Source organism: Ambystoma mexicanum (genome assembly GCF_040938575.1).
Source record: "Ambystoma mexicanum isolate Mex_15411 chromosome 12 unlocalized genomic scaffold, UKY_AmexF1_1 Mex_chr12_unloc.1, whole genome shotgun sequence".
NCBI lineage: Eukaryota > Metazoa > Chordata > Amphibia > Caudata > Ambystomatidae > Ambystoma > Ambystoma mexicanum.
In genome coordinates, this window is record NW_027182322.1 from 15,721,510 (window position 1) to 15,734,604 (window position 13,095).

The 13,095-nt window shown below is 46.6% G+C and overlaps 5 non-coding genes across 5 annotated transcripts; all 5 read right to left on the reverse strand.

The window, feature by feature from the left end:
- Window positions 1-1,938: 1,938 nt before the first annotated feature.
- Window positions 1,939-2,010, reverse strand: TRNAA-CGC (transfer RNA alanine (anticodon CGC)). Its single transcript has one exon. It is a non-coding gene; the product is annotated as a tRNA-Ala (tRNA).
- Window positions 2,011-4,402: 2,392 nt separating this feature from the next.
- On the reverse strand, window positions 4,403-4,474 carry TRNAA-CGC (transfer RNA alanine (anticodon CGC)). Its single transcript has one exon. It is a non-coding gene; the product is annotated as a tRNA-Ala (tRNA).
- A 2,394-nt stretch (window positions 4,475-6,868) lies between these two features.
- Window positions 6,869-6,940, reverse strand: TRNAA-CGC (transfer RNA alanine (anticodon CGC)). Its single transcript has one exon. It is a non-coding gene; the product is annotated as a tRNA-Ala (tRNA).
- A 2,390-nt stretch (window positions 6,941-9,330) lies between these two features.
- Window positions 9,331-9,402, reverse strand: TRNAA-CGC (transfer RNA alanine (anticodon CGC)). Its single transcript has one exon. It is a non-coding gene; the product is annotated as a tRNA-Ala (tRNA).
- Window positions 9,403-11,796: 2,394 nt separating this feature from the next.
- TRNAA-CGC (transfer RNA alanine (anticodon CGC)) lies at window positions 11,797-11,868 on the reverse strand. The gene has a single exon. It is a non-coding gene; the product is annotated as a tRNA-Ala (tRNA).
- Between the last annotated feature and the right edge of the window lie 1,227 nt (window positions 11,869-13,095).

Here is a 13,095-nt window from a genome sequence, read left to right on the forward strand (position 1 = left end):
ACATGGTCACACTGAAGCAGTGTGCATTTTGCTTCTCCATAAGAGATGACTTCCAGGGGAAGATTTCCACCAGAGGATTACTGTGCTCAAAGGGCCATCTAGTGGATAGAGATCATTTGACAGTCAAAAAGAGAAACAAGTGGAAATGCCCCGGGTCCTCATACATGCAAAGCATGCGCTCTACAACTGAGCTACATCCCCGCTGAGAGGACACTTCCTCATCACACCTAAAAGCTTCAGGAGGGAGTGGGCTAAGTAAGGAAAGGGGTTTGCAGTAGTGCATATGAAAAAACATGACAACTGCCAAATTACATCTTACTACTTACAATGACAAAGTTAAAGCGCCAGGTCGATCTCATCACGTTGGTGCCTGAGACATCACATAATGTGACACGGCCATCTCGGATAGATGCCCCAGATTTGAGAAGTGTAGTTATGGAGAAAAAATAAATAAATATATATATATATATATATATATATGTATGTCTTCAAACACCAAAAATGAGATAGCACCATTTCGCGCAGGAATTCCTCCAGCCGAAAGCCCACAAATGTTGCTAGATAGACTGACACCTCTTTCGGATGTCCTTCTGTATTTGCTGGCTAGTGGAAAGCAAAGTGGACCCACCACTCTATAGCTCTGCCGTCATGAGTGTCCCTAGCACACTCGGCAGATGTCGCTTCTCTAGGCAGACAAGCAGTGGAATTCTGCGGAAGGTCAATGGTGCTTCCATTGGTTTTGCCACTAGGCGATCCATTGCAGCCCTAGAATGAAGCATAACCCGCTGAATGCATTCAGGGTGTTCTGCGGTGGGAAAGGTCAGAGGGGGTGATAGTTGGTGAGCGTGCACAGCACCTCAGAATGATACCACTGCCTAGCAGGGGGACCGGTGGAGACACTATTCTCAGCCAATGCCCCTCTGTCTGAACGAGTCTGCTTTGTGTCATCCCGGTAAGAGATCAGGCTAACAGGCTTCCAATGAAAAAAGCAGACATCACACTGAAGCATGGTGCACCGTGCATGTCCACAATCATCGGCTCCAAAGAGAAGACGTTCAGCAACAGGATTTAGTATGGCAAAAGACCACATCATCCTAATTCCCATGTACAGGAAAAAGCCCACACTTGAAGAAACATGTCATATGGAGACGCCGGGGATCGAACCTGTGGCCTCATACTTCCAAAGCAGGTGCTCTACCACTGAGTTACATCCCCGCTGCCAGCAAGGACCTATGAAATCTACCAGATGCTGGCTGGCTGCTTGGGACTAACAGCGCCCAGAACTGATGGTAACTGTCGAATTGGAGTTTCCAAATGGCGGACTTCATTTTAGAGCCACCTGTTTCTGGTTGTCCATAGAAACATGCAGAAAAGCTGCCCCCCCCTGCAATCCCCCTGATCAACTAATGAAAAATATCAATATGTTCAAGGCTTTTGCTTTTAGAAGCCGGAGATAGGCCCCCGCAGCAGAGCTGGTAGGATATTCCAGCTCAAAACTAACAAGTTACAGAACCTGATCAACTTAGGTTGACAACAGAGGTACATCTGTGGCCACATCCAGTGAAAACAAATTATTTTTAAAGCTGGCCATCATATGCTACAAAGGTACAATGGTGGAGCTATACATTCGGAACCAAAACAATCGACTGAAAAGAAACGCAAGGCAATGCCAATCCTTTCACGATTCTGCACAGTTAAAACTGTGGTGTGATGGTACTCTCTGTGCATTTCTATTTGTAGTGATTGTGAAGGCATACAGGATGTTGACACTGGCAGGGACGCAAACCTCACTGATATATTACAGGCAGGTTTGCGATACGGGCACCAGCGTTTTCTCAGACAAATAGATATGAATGTCGATGATCCTATAATCATGGCCCGAGTTGCAGTGTGAAATACAAAATAACCGGGACAAAATCACACTGAAGTTTATGCAAATGGAGGTGCCGGGGATTGAACCCGGGACCTCATACATGCGAAGCATGCGCTCTACCACTGAGCTACATCCCCTTGGTGTGCGGTGAGTCTGTCCTGCAGACATCTTTTCCTGGGAGAATTCTTCCGGTCAAAGTATGCTGCCAACTGAAGCACTAGCAAAAGACCAGGGAAAACGGGAGCAAGACTGGAAAAGCACATGGTCACACTGAAGCAGTGTGCATTATGCTTCTCCATAAGAGATGACTTCCAGGGGAAGTATTCCACCAGAGGATTACCGTGCTCAAAGAGCCATCTAGTGGACAGAGACCATATGACAGTCAAAAAAAGGGAAACAATTGGAGATGCCAGGGATTGGACCCGGGGCCTCATACATGCAAAACAAGTGCTCTACCACTGAGCTACATCCCCTCGGTATGCAGTGTGTCTGTCCTGCAGACATAATTTTCAGGGAGAACTCTTCTGGTCAAAACATTCTGCCGAGTGAAGCACTAGCAAAAGAGCAGGGAAAACTGGAGCAAGAATGGAAAACCACATGGTCACACTGAAGCAGTGTGCATTTTGCTTCTCCATAAGAGATGACTTCCAGGGGAAGATTTCCACCAGAGGATTACTGTGCTCAAAGGGCCATCTAGTGGATAGAGATCATTTGACAGTCAAAAAGAGAAACAAGTGGAAATGCCCCGGGTCCTCATACATGCAAAGCATGCGCTCTACAACTGAGCTACATCCCCGCTGAGAGGACACTTCCTCATCACACCTAAAAGCTTCAGGAGGGAGTGGGCTAAGTAAGGAAAGGGGTTTGCAGTAGTGCATATGAAAAAACATGACAACTGCCAAATTACATCTTACTACTTACAATGACAAAGTTAAAGCGCCAGGTCGATCTCATCACGTTGGTGCCTGAGACATCACATAATGTGACACGGCCATCTCGGATAGATGCCCCAGATTTGAGAAGTGTAGTTATGGAGAAAAAATAAATAAATATATATATATATATATATATATATGTCTTCAAACACCAAAAATGAGATAGCACCATTTCGCGCAGGAATTCCTCCAGCCGAAAGCCCACAAATGTTGCTAGATAGACTGACACCTCTTTCGGATGTCCTTCTGTATTTGCTGGCTAGTGGAAAGCAAAGTGGACCCACCACTCTATAGCTCTGCCGTCATGAGTGTCCCTAGCACACTCGGCAGATGTCGCTTCTCTAGGCAGACAAGCAGTGGAATTCTGCGGAAGGTCAATGGTGCTTCCATTGGTTTTGCCACTAGGCGATCCATTGCAGCCCTAGAATGAAGCATAACCCGCTGAATGCATTCAGGGTGTTCTGCGGTGGGAAAGGTCAGAGGGGGTGATAGTTGGTGAGCGTGCACAGCACCTCAGAATGATACCACTGCCTAGCAGGGGGACCGGTGGAGACACTATTCTCAGCCAATGCCCCTCTGTCTGAACGAGTCTGCTTTGTGTCATCCCGGTAAGAGATCAGGCTAACAGGCTTCCAATGAAAAAAGCAGACATCACACTGAAGCATGGTGCACCGTGCATGTCCACAATCATCGGCTCCAAAGAGAAGACGTTCAGCAACAGGATTTAGTATGGCAAAAGACCACATCATCCTAATTCCCATGTACAGGAAAAAGCCCACACTTGAAGAAACATGTCATATGGAGACGCCGGGGATCGAACCTGTGGCCTCATACTTCCAAAGCAGGTGCTCTACCACTGAGTTACATCCCCGCTGCCAGCAAGGACCTATGAAATCTACCAGATGCTGGCTGGCTGCTTGGGACTAACAGCGCCCAGAACTGATGGTAACTGTCGAATTGGAGTTTCCAAATGGCGGACTTCATTTTAGAGCCACCTGTTTCTGGTTGTCCATAGAAACATGCAGAAAAGCTGCCCCCCCCTGCAATCCCCCTGATCAACTAATGAAAAATATCAATATGTTCAAGGCTTTTGCTTTTAGAAGCCGGAGATAGGCCCCAGCAGCAGAGCTGGTAGGATATTCCAGCTCAAAACTAACAAGTTACAGAACCTGATCAACTTAGGTTGACAACAGAGGTACATCTGTGGCCACATCCAGTGAAAACAAATTATTTTTAAAGCTGGCCATCATATGCTACAAAGGTACAATGGTGGAGCTATACATTCGGAACCAAAACAATCGACTGAAAAGAAACGCAAGGCAATGCCAATCCTTTCACGATTCTGCACAGTTAAAACTGTGGTGTGATGGTACTCTCTGTGCATTTCTATTTGTAGTGATTGTGAAGGCATACAGGATGTTGACACTGGCAGGGACGCAAACCTCACTGATATATTACAGGCAGGTTTGCGATACGGGCACCAGCGTTTTCTCAGACAAATAGATATGAATGTCGATGATCCTATAATCATGGCCCGAGTTGCAGTGTGAAATACAAAATAACCGGGACAAAATCACACTGAAGTTTATGCAAATGGAGGTGCCGGGGATTGAACCCGGGACCTCATACATGCGAAGCATGCGCTCTACCACTGAGCTACATCCCCTTGGTGTGCGGTGAGTCTGTCCTGCAGACATCTTTTCCTGGGAGAATTCTTCCGGTCAAAGTATGCTGCCAACTGAAGCACTAGCAAAAGACCAGGGAAAACGGGAGCAAGACTGGAAAAGCACATGGTCACACTGAAGCAGTGTGCATTATGCTTCTCCATAAGAGATGACTTCCAGGGGAAGTATTCCACCAGAGGATTACCGTGCTCAAAGAGCCATCTAGTGGACAGAGACCATATGACAGTCAAAAAAAGGGAAACAATTGGAGATGCCAGGGATTGGACCCGGGGCCTCATACATGCAAAACAAGTGCTCTACCACTGAGCTACATCCCCTCGGTATGCAGTGTGTCTGTCCTGCAGACATAATTTTCAGGGAGAACTCTTCTGGTCAAAACATTCTGCCGAGTGAAGCACTAGCAAAAGAGCAGGGAAAACTGGAGCAAGAATGGAAAACCACATGGTCACACTGAAGCAGTGTGCATTTTGCTTCTCCATAAGAGATGACTTCCAGGGGAAGATTTCCACCAGAGGATTACTGTGCTCAAAGGGCCATCTAGTGGATAGAGATCATTTGACAGTCAAAAAGAGAAACAAGTGGAAATGCCCCGGGTCCTCATACATGCAAAGCATGCGCTCTACAACTGAGCTACATCCCCGCTGAGAGGACACTTCCTCATCACACCTAAAAGCTTCAGGAGGGAGTGGGCTAAGTAAGGAAAGGGGTTTGCAGTAGTGCATATGAAAAAACATGACAACTGCCAAATTACATCTTACTACTTACAATGACAAAGTTAAAGCGCCAGGTCGATCTCATCACGTTGGTGCCTGAGACATCACATAATGTGACACGGCCATCTCGGATAGATGCCCCAGATTTGAGAAGTGTAGTTATGGAGAAAAAATAAATAAATATATATATATATATATATATATGTATGTCTTCAAACACCAAAAATGAGATAGCACCATTTCGCGCAGGAATTCCTCCAGCCGAAAGCCCACAAATGTTGCTAGATAGACTGACACCTCTTTCGGATGTCCTTCTGTATTTGCTGGCTAGTGGAAAGCAAAGTGGACCCACCACTCTATAGCTCTGCCGTCATGAGTGTCCCTAGCACACTCGGCAGATGTCGCTTCTCTAGGCAGACAAGCAGTGGAATTCTGCGGAAGGTCAATGGTGCTTCCATTGGTTTTGCCACTAGGCGATCCATTGCAGCCCTAGAATGAAGCATAACCCGCTGAATGCATTCAGGGTGTTCTGCGGTGGGAAAGGTCAGAGGGGGTGATAGTTGGTGAGCGTGCACAGCACCTCAGAATGATACCACTGCCTAGCAGGGGGACCGGTGGAGACACTATTCTCAGCCAATGCCCCTCTGTCTGAACGAGTCTGCTTTGTGTCATCCCGGTAAGAGATCAGGCTAACAGGCTTCCAATGAAAAAAGCAGACATCACACTGAAGCATGGTGCACCGTGCATGTCCACAATCATCGGCTCCAAAGAGAAGACGTTCAGCAACAGGATTTAGTATGGCAAAAGACCACATCATCCTAATTCCCATGTACAGGAAAAAGCCCACACTTGAAGAAACATGTCATATGGAGACGCCGGGGATCGAACCTGTGGCCTCATACTTCCAAAGCAGGTGCTCTACCACTGAGTTACATCCCCGCTGCCAGCAAGGACCTATGAAATCTACCAGATGCTGGCTGGCTGCTTGGGACTAACAGCGCCCAGAACTGATGGTAACTGTCGAATTGGAGTTTCCAAATGGCGGACTTCATTTTAGAGCCACCTGTTTCTGGTTGTCCATAGAAACATGCAGAAAAGCTGCCCCCCCCTGCAATCCCCCTGATCAACTAATGAAAAATATCAATATGTTCAAGGCTTTTGCTTTTAGAAGCCGGAGATAGGCCCCAGCAGCAGAGCTGGTAGGATATTCCAGCTCAAAACTAACAAGTTACAGAACCTGATCAACTTAGGTTGACAACAGAGGTACATCTGTGGCCACATCCAGTGAAAACAAATTATTTTTAAAGCTGGCCATCATATGCTACAAAGGTACAATGGTGGAGCTATACATTCGGAACCAAAACAATCGACTGAAAAGAAACGCAAGGCAATGCCAATCCTTTCACGATTCTGCACAGTTAAAACTGTGGTGTGATGGTACTCTCTGTGCATTTCTATTTGTAGTGATTGTGAAGGCATACAGGATGTTGACACTGGCAGGGACGCAAACCTCACTGATATATTACAGGCAGGTTTGCGATACGGGCACCAGCGTTTTCTCAGACAAATAGATATGAATGTCGATGATCCTATAATCATGGCCCGAGTTGCAGTGTGAAATACAAAATAACCGGGACAAAATCACACTGAAGTTTATGCAAATGGAGGTGCCGGGGATTGAACCCGGGACCTCATACATGCGAAGCATGCGCTCTACCACTGAGCTACATCCCCTTGGTGTGCGGTGAGTCTGTCCTGCAGACATCTTTTCCTGGGAGAATTCTTCCGGTCAAAGTATGCTGCCAACTGAAGCACTAGCAAAAGACCAGGGAAAACGGGAGCAAGACTGGAAAAGCACATGGTCACACTGAAGCAGTGTGCATTATGCTTCTCCATAAGAGATGACTTCCAGGGGAAGTATTCCACCAGAGGATTACCGTGCTCAAAGAGCCATCTAGTGGACAGAGACCATATGACAGTCAAAAAAAGGGAAACAATTGGAGATGCCAGGGATTGGACCCGGGGCCTCATACATGCAAAACAAGTGCTCTACCACTGAGCTACATCCCCTCGGTATGCAGTGTGTCTGTCCTGCAGACATAATTTTCAGGGAGAACTCTTCTGGTCAAAACATTCTGCCGAGTGAAGCACTAGCAAAAGAGCAGGGAAAACTGGAGCAAGAATGGAAAACCACATGGTCACACTGAAGCAGTGTGCATTTTGCTTCTCCATAAGAGATGACTTCCAGGGGAAGATTTCCACCAGAGGATTACTGTGCTCAAAGGGCCATCTAGTGGATAGAGATCATTTGACAGTCAAAAAGAGAAACAAGTGGAAATGCCCCGGGTCCTCATACATGCAAAGCATGCGCTCTACAACTGAGCTACATCCCCGCTGAGAGGACACTTCCTCATCACACCTAAAAGCTTCAGGAGGGAGTGGGCTAAGTAAGGAAAGGGGTTTGCAGTAGTGCATATGAAAAAACATGACAACTGCCAAATTACATCTTACTACTTACAATGACAAAGTTAAAGCGCCAGGTCGATCTCATCACGTTGGTGCCTGAGACATCACATAATGTGACACGGCCATCTCGGATAGATGCCCCAGATTTGAGAAGTGTAGTTATGGAGAAAAAATAAATAAATATATATATATATATATATATATGTCTTCAAACACCAAAAATGAGATAGCACCATTTCGCGCAGGAATTCCTCCAGCCGAAAGCCCACAAATGTTGCTAGATAGACTGACACCTCTTTCGGATGTCCTTCTGTATTTGCTGGCTAGTGGAAAGCAAAGTGGACCCACCACTCTATAGCTCTGCCGTCATGAGTGTCCCTAGCACACTCGGCAGATGTCGCTTCTCTAGGCAGACAAGCAGTGGAATTCTGCGGAAGGTCAATGGTGCTTCCATTGGTTTTGCCACTAGGCGATCCATTGCAGCCCTAGAATGAAGCATAACCCGCTGAATGCATTCAGGGTGTTCTGCGGTGGGAAAGGTCAGAGGGGGTGATAGTTGGTGAGCGTGCACAGCACCTCAGAATGATACCACTGCCTAGCAGGGGGACCGGTGGAGACACTATTCTCAGCCAATGCCCCTCTGTCTGAACGAGTCTGCTTTGTGTCATCCCGGTAAGAGATCAGGCTAACAGGCTTCCAATGAAAAAAGCAGACATCACACTGAAGCATGGTGCACCGTGCATGTCCACAATCATCGGCTCCAAAGAGAAGACGTTCAGCAACAGGATTTAGTATGGCAAAAGACCACATCATCCTAATTCCCATGTACAGGAAAAAGCCCACACTTGAAGAAACATGTCATATGGAGACGCCGGGGATCGAACCTGTGGCCTCATACTTCCAAAGCAGGTGCTCTACCACTGAGTTACATCCCCGCTGCCAGCAAGGACCTATGAAATCTACCAGATGCTGGCTGGCTGCTTGGGACTAACAGCGCCCAGAACTGATGGTAACTGTCGAATTGGAGTTTCCAAATGGCGGACTTCATTTTAGAGCCACCTGTTTCTGGTTGTCCATAGAAACATGCAGAAAAGCTGCCCCCCCCTGCAATCCCCCTGATCAACTAATGAAAAATATCAATATGTTCAAGGCTTTTGCTTTTAGAAGCCGGAGATAGGCCCCAGCAGCAGAGCTGGTAGGATATTCCAGCTCAAAACTAACAAGTTACAGAACCTGATCAACTTAGGTTGACAACAGAGTTACATCTGTGGCCACATCCAGTGAAAACAAATTATTTTTAAAGCTGGCCATCATATGCTACAAAGGTACAATGGTGGAGCTATACATTCGGAACCAAAACAATCGACTGAAAAGAAACGCAAGGCAATGCCAATCCTTTCACGATTCTGCACAGTTAAAACTGTGGTGTGATGGTACTCTCTGTGCATTTCTATTTGTAGTGATTGTGAAGGCATACAGGATGTTGACACTGGCAGGGACGCAAACCTCACTGATATATTACAGGCAGGTTTGCGATACGGGCACCAGCGTTTTCTCAGACAAATAGATATGAATGTCGATGATCCTATAATCATGGCCTGAGTTGCAGTGTGAAATACAAAATAACCGGGACAAAATCACACTGAAGTTTATGCAAATGGAGGTGCCGGGGATTGAACCCGGGACCTCATACATGCGAAGCATGCGCTCTACCACTGAGCTACATCCCCTTGGTGTGCGGTGAGTCTGTCCTGCAGACATCTTTTCCTGGGAGAATTCTTCCGGTCAAAGTATGCTGCCAACTGAAGCACTAGCAAAAGACCAGGGAAAACGGGAGCAAGACTGGAAAAGCACATGGTCACACTGAAGCAGTGTGCATTATGCTTCTCCATAAGAGATGACTTCCAGGGGAAGTATTCCACCAGAGGATTACCGTGCTCAAAGAGCCATCTAGTGGACAGAGACCATATGACAGTCAAAAAAAGGGAAACAATTGGAGATGCCAGGGATTGGACCCGGGGCCTCATACATGCAAAACAAGTGCTCTACCACTGAGCTACATCCCCTCGGTATGCAGTGTGTCTGTCCTGCAGACATAATTTTCAGGGAGAACTCTTCTGGTCAAAACATTCTGCCGAGTGAAGCACTAGCAAAAGAGCAGGGAAAACTGGAGCAAGAATGGAAAACCACATGGTCACACTGAAGCAGTGTGCATTTTGCTTCTCCATAAGAGATGACTTCCAGGGGAAGATTTCCACCAGAGGATTACTGTGCTCAAAGGGCCATCTAGTGGATAGAGATCATTTGACAGTCAAAAAGAGAAACAAGTGGAAATGCCCCGGGTCCTCATACATGCAAAGCATGCGCTCTACAACTGAGCTACATCCCCGCTGAGAGGACACTTCCTCATCACACCTAAAAGCTTCAGGAGGGAGTGGGCTAAGTAAGGAAAGGGGTTTGCAGTAGTGCATATGAAAAAACATGACAACTGCCAAATTACATCTTACTACTTACAATGACAAAGTTAAAGCGCCAGGTCGATCTCATCACGTTGGTGCCTGAGACATCACATAATGTGACACGGCCATCTCGGATAGATGCCCCAGATTTGAGAAGTGTAGTTATGGAGAAAAAATAAATAAATATATATATATATATATATATATGTATGTCTTCAAACACCAAAAATGAGATAGCACCATTTCGCGCAGGAATTCCTCCAGCCGAAAGCCCACAAATGTTGCTAGATAGACTGACACCTCTTTCGGATGTCCTTCTGTATTTGCTGGCTAGTGGAAAGCAAAGTGGACCCACCACTCTATAGCTCTGCCGTCATGAGTGTCCCTAGCACACTCGGCAGATGTCGCTTCTCTAGGCAGACAAGCAGTGGAATTCTGCGGAAGGTCAATGGTGCTTCCATTGGTTTTGCCACTAGGCGATCCATTGCAGCCCTAGAATGAAGCATAACCCGCTGAATGCATTCAGGGTGTTCTGCGGTGGGAAAGGTCAGAGGGGGTGATAGTTGGTGAGCGTGCACAGCACCTCAGAATGATACCACTGCCTAGCAGGGGGACCGGTGGAGACACTATTCTCAGCCAATGCCCCTCTGTATGAACGAGTCTGCTTTGTGTCATCCCGGTAAGAGATCAGGCTAACAGGCTTCCAATGAAAAAAGCAGACATCACACTGAAGCATGGTGCACCGTGCATGTCCACAATCATCGGCTCCAAAGAGAAGACGTTCAGCAACAGGATTTAGTATGGCAAAAGACCACATCATCCTAATTCCCATGTACAGGAAAAAGCCCACACTTGAAGAAACATATCATATGGAGATGCCGGGGATCGAACCTGTGGCCTCATACTTCCAAAGCAGGTGCTCTACCACTGAGTTACATCCCCGCTGCCAGCAAGGACCTATGAAATCTACCAGATGCTGGCTGGCTGCTTGGGACTAACAGCGCCCAGAACTGATGGTAACTGTCGAATTGGAGTTTCCAAATGGCGGACTTCATTTTAGAGCCACCTGTTTCTGGTTGTCCATAGAAACATGCAGAAAAGCTGCCCCCCCCTGCAATCCCCCTGATCAACTAATGAAAAATATCAATATGTTCAAGGCTTTTGCTTTTAGAAGCCGGAGATAGGCCCCAGCAGCAGAGCTGGTAGGATATTCCAGCTCAAAACTAACAAGTTACAGAACCTGATCAACTTAGGTTGACAACAGAGGTACATCTGTGGCCACATCCAGTGAAAACAAATTATTTTTAAAGCTAGCCATCATATGCTACAAAGGTACAATGGTGGAGCTATACATTCGGAACCAAAACAATCGACTGAAAAGAAACGCAAGGCAATGCCAATCCTTTCACGATTCTGCACGGTTAAAACTGTGGTGTGATGGTACTCTCTGTGCATTTCTATTTGTAGTGATTGTGAAGGCATACAGGATGTTGACACTGGCAGGGACGCAAACCTCACTGATATATTTCAGGCAGGTTTGCGATACGGGCACCAGCGTTTTCTCAGACAAATAGATATGAATGTCGATGATCCTATAATCATGGCCCGAGTTGCAGTGTGAAATACAAAATAACCGGGACAAAATCACACTGAAGTTTATGCAAATGGAGATGCCGGGGATTGAACCCGGGACCTCATACATGCGAAGCATGCGCTCTACCACTGAGCTACATCCCCTTGGTGTGCGGTGAGTCTGTCCTGCAGACATCTTTTCCTGGGAGAATTCTTCCGGTCAAAGTATGCTGCCAACTGAAGCACTAGCAAAAGACCAGGGAAAACGGGAGCAAGACTGGAAAAGCACATGGTCACACTGAAGCAGTGTGCATTATTCTTCTCCATAAGAGATGACTTCCAGGGGAAGTATTCCACCAGAGGATTACCGTGCTCAAAGAGCCATCTAGTGGACAGAGACCATATGACAGTCAAAAAAAGGGAAACAATTGGAGATGCCAGGGATTGGACCCGGGGCCTCATACATGCAAAACAAGTGCTCTACCACTGAGCTACATCCCCTCGGTATGCAGTGTGTCTGTCCTGCAGACATAATTTTCAGGGAGAACTCTTCTGGTCAAAACATTCTGCCGAGTGAAGCACTAGCAAAAGAGCAGGGAAAACTGGAGCAAGAATGGAAAACCACATGGTCACACTGAAGCAGTGTGCATTTTGCTTCTCCATAAGAGATGACTTCCAGGGGAAGATTTCCACCAGAGGATTACTGTGCTCAAAGGGCCATCTAGTGGATAGAGATCATTTGACAGTCAAAAAGAGAAACAAGTGGAAATGCCCCGGGTCCTCATACATGCAAAGCATGCGCTCTACAACTGAGCTACATCCCCGCTGAGAGGACACTTCCTCATCACACCTAAAAGCTTCAGGAGGGAGTGGGCTAAGTAAGGAAAGGGGTTTGCAGTAGTGCATATGAAAAAACATGACAACTGCCAAATTACATCTTACTACTTACAATGACAAAGTTAAAGCGCCAGGTCGATCTCATCACGTTGGTGCCTGAGACATCACATAATGTGACACGGCCATCTCGGATAGATGCCCCAGATTTGAGAAGTGTAGTTATGGAGAAAAAATAAATAAATATATATATATATATATATATATATATATGTCTTCAAACACCAAAAATGAGATAGCACCATTTCGCGCAGGAATTCCTCCAGCCGAAAGCCCACAAATGTTGCTAGATAGACTGACACCTCTTTCGGATGTCCTTCTGTATTTGCTGGCTAGTGGAAAGCAAAGTGGACCCACCACTCTATAGCTCTGCCGTCATGAGTGTCCCTAGCACACTCGGCAGATGTCGCTTCTCTAGGCAGACAAGCAGTGGAATTCTGCGGAAAGTCAATGGTGCTTCCATTGGTTTTGCCACTAGGCGATCCATTGCAGCCCTAG